Here is a 5662-nt window from a genome sequence, read left to right on the forward strand (position 1 = left end):
TCCGGACGGTTGTTGTATTATATTGCTTCCTAGAAATAGCTCATGCACTTGTGGCACCGGGTTCTGGGATGATTTTTGGATTATTCAATATTAAGTTTGTTAAAGACTCCATGGTTAATTTTGTAAATTTCATTATTTATTATTTAGATGTATAAGGAAAATGATTTCAGCAAACACTAAAATTAGAATTTAATTAAGTAGTTTTGGTTGGCTTGCCTGATAGCGGTGTCCGGCACTATCACGACCCTTAGTGGATTTTGGGTCGTGACATGAAACATAATTAATGAAAATAGTTTAATAAATCTTATACATAATCCAAATAGATCTTAGACAAATCCAATCTTTATATCTATATTTGTGTGTGTGTGTGTGTGTGTTTATATATATATATATATATATATGTGTGTGTGTGTGTATATATATATATATATATATATATATTGATTCACTCATAGATTTTCTTCTATATTAGCTAGAAATATGGAGGTAAAAAATTAATTAAAAATTATAATAAAAAAATAGAAAATATAGAAAGACATAAATTGAGATAAGCTATGACTATTTGTACTTTGGAGCTATAAAATAAAACTAAAATTTACTTATGATATTAAAAATTTATTGAGTTTAAAAATTAAATAAATTCAACCAGCAAATTAAGATCTTACATAAAGTATACAAATTATTTATAAGGTAAAAAATTTAAATAATCAAGAAAAAATATTTTAATAACAAGAATAACAAAGTCATATTAATATTGATAAATCATGCAAACGAATATTTTATACGTAAATATTACTGCGACATTTAGATATAATGTGTTCAAATAATTAAGAAAATATTTTTCTATGATTAATATTTGAACTGAGTGTAGTTAGTTTAAATTTGAAAGTATAACATACTTTTTTAAAATACGGTCCAAATTAGAAAATAGAATGATAAAAATTATTTGAATTTGAGATGAGAAAGTTTTTAAATTTTTATAAATATTATATTACAATGAGTGTGGTAGAAATAGATATTAAATTCAAACAAGCTAATAAAAATTCACATGACAATGTAGTAATATTAGTTATTGAATAATATAATATTAAAAATAAAGAATAAATAGATAAAAAAATTAAAATTCAGATTTTTTATCATAGAGAAAAGGGTAAAACTTATTTAAATTTGAGATGAGAAAAGTTTTTATAATATGATAAGAAAAGTCATAATATCGATAAGTCCACATAACTCAAGTTTAATAGATAAATTCAAAAACTAAAATATTGAATAATAAAAATAAATTAGATATAATGTGAGGAAATTTGTAAATCATAAGTTTAGAAAATAAAATAAATGTAAATATAAATACTTAAAAAATTTAAAATTTTCGAGAAATATTTTAAAAACAAAATAAATATTTATTTTATGATTACAAAAATTTATATATATATATATATTAATAAATAGAGAAAAAATAAAAATTCAGGTTTTTTATCATAGAGAACAGGGTAAAATTTATTTAAATTTGAGATGAGAAAGTTTTTATATTATGATAAGAAAAGTCAAAATATGGATAAGTCCACATAACTCAAGTCTAATAGATAAATTCAAAAACTAAATATTGAATAATAAGAATAAATTAGAGATAATGTGAGGAAATTTGTAAATCATAAGTTTAGAAAATAAAATAAATGTAAATATACAATATTTAAAAAAATTATTAAAACTTAAAAAATTTAAAATTTTCGAGAAATATTTTTAAAACAAAATAAATATTTATTTTATGATTACAAATTATATATATATTAATAAATAGAGAAAAAATAAAAATTCAGATTTTTTATTATATAGAAAAGGGTAAAACTTATTTAAATTTGCGATGAGAAATTTTTTTTTATTATGATAAGAAAAATCATAATATGGATAAGTCTACATAACTCTAGTCTAATAGATAAAACCAAAAACTAAAATATTGAATAATAAAAATAAATTAGAGATAATGTGAGGAAATTTGTAAATCATAAGTTTAGAAAATAAAATAAATGTAAATATACAATATTTAAAAATATTATCAAAACTTAAATTTTTTTAAAATTTTCGAGAAATATTTTTAAAACAAAATAAATTTTTATTTTATGATTACAAAAAATTATATATATTTATCTATATTATATAAAGAATAGTAGTGATAACGATATTAAATAAAGTTACAAATTAATGAAAAGCCACATAAAATGTAATAAAATTATATATTAGTTTAATAAATAGCAAAATTAAATTAAATTATTAAAAATTTACTATTAGAAAGAAAAGGTAAGACTAATTCAATTTGAGATTAGAAAGTTCTTAAAACTATGTTGAGAATGTTCAAACTATGGAGAATATCATGAAATTGAAGTTTTATTTATGAAAAATAAAAAAATAAATACATATTTAAAAATACATAATATAGGTACTAATGAAAATTAGAAGTTAAATTTGAATCTTAAAACTAAAAAAGAAAAAAATTTACGTACGGAAATAAAATGAGAGTGAAAATATTACTACAACATTTCGATATAATGTGTTCAAACAATTAAGAAAATATTTTTCTATGATTAAGTTTGAAAGCATAGCATAATATTTTGAAAATGCGGTCCAATTTATAAAATAGAATGATAAGAATTATTTTAAATATAAGATGAGATTTTTTTATTTCATAATTTTTTTATTTTTGAAATATCATGTAAAGAAATAAAAAACAGTAAAAATATTACTACAAAATTTAGATATAATGTGTTCAAATAATTAAGAAATATATTTCTATGATTAAATTAAAATTTTAAAAATATAAATTAATTTCTAATATAGGTAATTTTACCAATGATAATTAAAAATTAAATTTGTATCTTAAAACTAAAAAGAAAAGAAAATTTAACTGCATCTAATACAAAAATAATTATAAGTGAACTCAATGTATTTGGAACGTAATAATCAAATAACTTATGTATTGATATTTTAGACTAATTCAAAGTTACAATTTAAAATAAAATATGATATTATTTTGGTTATAGGTAAAATATTAATATAAAAACTATTTAAAATATAGTAGGGAAGAGATGTATAAAAATAAGGTAGTGTGATTTATTGTCACGACCCCGGTTCGCCCTCTTTGAACCATCGCAATGGCACCTAGTCTCTACGACTAGGTAAGCCTAAATTGCGGAAGATAACCAAAACTTGCGAAAGTAAACAATTTAAAAACAGAAATAAGGCAATAACAGTGTTTATACGTGCCGCTCGGCATATACCATATATAAATCTCAAAACCAATATCCAAATCCAAGACGCGGAAACCCATGAATCACAAGCTAAGAAAAGGAAATACTACATAGCTCTAACTCCGGAATTTATCTAATAAGAACAGAAAATACATAAGGGCTAAATACTAAAAGGCAAGAATAGAAAGGGACTCCTCGGTCTGCGGACGTGGCAGATGTACCTCGAAGTCTCTAAGTAGTCGCATCCCTCAAGGATGATTGGCCTGAGTAAAAGTACCTGGATCTGCATATGAAAAATATGCGCAGAAGAGGCATGAGTACACCACAGCGGTACTCAGTAAGTGCCAAGCCTAACCTCTGTTAGGTAGTGACGGGGAAGGTCAGGGCCCTTCTGAGATTAAATAAATATAGAGATGACAGGATAAGATAAATAGTACAATTGAAAATCTACAGTAAGAATATACACAGGATAATAAGAGTACAATAATGGAAACAGAGATGAAGGCAAACCACAAGGAAGTACCACTCATAACAAGGATGATAACCGGGGATCTCTTGGTATCCCGAGGATCTCTTGGTATCCTCAATATATGCTAGGGATCTCTTGGTATCCTCAATATATGTTAGGGATCTCTGGGTATCCCGAGGATCTCTTGGTATCCTCAATATATGCTAGGGATCTCTTGGGTATCCCGATGATCTCTTGGTATCCTCAATCTATGCTAGGGATCTCTTGGTATCCGGAGGATCTCTTGGTATCCTCAATATATGTGCCAGAGATCTCTTGGTATACTGTACCTCAATTCAGATCATAAATACATATAGGGGATCTCCCGGGATGCCGTCCCATAGTCCCAAGGTAAATACACACAGCAACAACACAAGAATACCCAATTAAGCCAAATGAAATTCTACGTTTCGAGGCCTTGAAAACCTCATTTACCATCACCTCGATTTGCGTGTGCAGTCCGGGCGCGTAGCCGGAAAGCCTAAATGTGAAAATCTATAAAAATGATAAGTTGTGACTGTAAAATGAATTAATTTGACTTCGGTCAACGTTTTGGGTAAACGGACCCGGACCCGTGATTTGACGGTCCCAAAGGGTCCGTAGGAAAAATGGGACTTGGGCGTATGCCCGGAATCGAATTCCGAGGTCCCAAGCCCGAGAAATGAATTTTTAAAGAAAATTATTTTCTAAAATTGTTTAAAGGAATTTGAAATGAATTTTGATTAGAACATGTTGGTATCGGGCCCGTGTTTTGGTTCCGGCTCTTATATGTGATTTATGATAATTCTGTGAAGTTTGGCAAGAAACGGAATCCGTTTGACGGGATTCGGACCATAAATGCAAAGTTTGATGCTTTAAGAAGTTTTGAAATTTTTCATTGATTTTGAGGTTTAATTCATTGTTTAAGGGGTTAATTTGGCGATTTGATCGTACAAATAAGTTCATATGATGTTTTTGAGTTTGTATGCATGTTTGGTTTGGAGCCCCGAGGGCTCGGATGTGTTTCGGAAGGTTTAGGACTTGTGAAAATTGCAAAAAAATAGATGTTCTAGTGTGCTGATACTTTCTTCTTCGCGTTCGCGGGAGGACCCTCGCGAACGCGATGTGCTATTTGTAATGAAGGAAAATTCCTTCTACGCGAACGCATGACCCAGGTCGCGAACGCGAGGCATTGAGGGGCCTTTCCTTCGCGAACACGGGCCTGGTATCGCGAATGCGAAGGCTTATCGCCTGGGCAGGGGGAGAGGTACTATACCCTACGCGAACGCGACCACCTAGATGCGAGCGCGAGGGCTCGAGGAGTTTCTTCTCCGTGAACGCGAGCCCACTTACGCAAACGTGAAGGTCTCTAAGGCCTGACTCATTGCAAACGCGATGAGCCTGTCGCAAACGCGATGAACAATTTCGCCCAGTTATTTTAAGTTTCAAAAACAGAATGCCATACGAGATTTTCATTATTTTTCACAAACTTCATCTTCTCCACACCTCTTGGGCGATTTTTGAAGAACTTTTTCACCATAACCTCTTGGTTAAGTAATCTTTAACTTGTTTTCTTCCATTTTTATCTACACCCACTAGATTTTTAGGCCTAAAACATGTGATTAATGGTAGAAAATTAGGGATTTAGGTAGAGTTAGGGCTTTTTGATTATTTGGAAATTTGATCTCGTTTTGGGGTAGGATTTGAAAATAAATTATATATTCGGCCTCGTGGGTGAATGAGTGATCGGGTTTTGGTCTGAACCTCGTGTTTTGACCAAGTGGGCTCGGGGTCAATTTTTGACTTTTTGGGAAGAATGATTAGAAAGCTATAATTAAGCATTAGAATTGGATTGTTTAGCGTTTATTGATGTTATGAAATCGATTATGTCTAGATACAATTGATTTGGAGCCGAATTCGAAAGGAAAGGCGG

The sequence above is a fragment of the Nicotiana sylvestris genome, chromosome 1, assembly GCF_000393655.2.
Source record: "Nicotiana sylvestris chromosome 1, ASM39365v2, whole genome shotgun sequence".
Taxonomy (NCBI): Eukaryota; Viridiplantae; Streptophyta; class Magnoliopsida; order Solanales; family Solanaceae; genus Nicotiana; species Nicotiana sylvestris.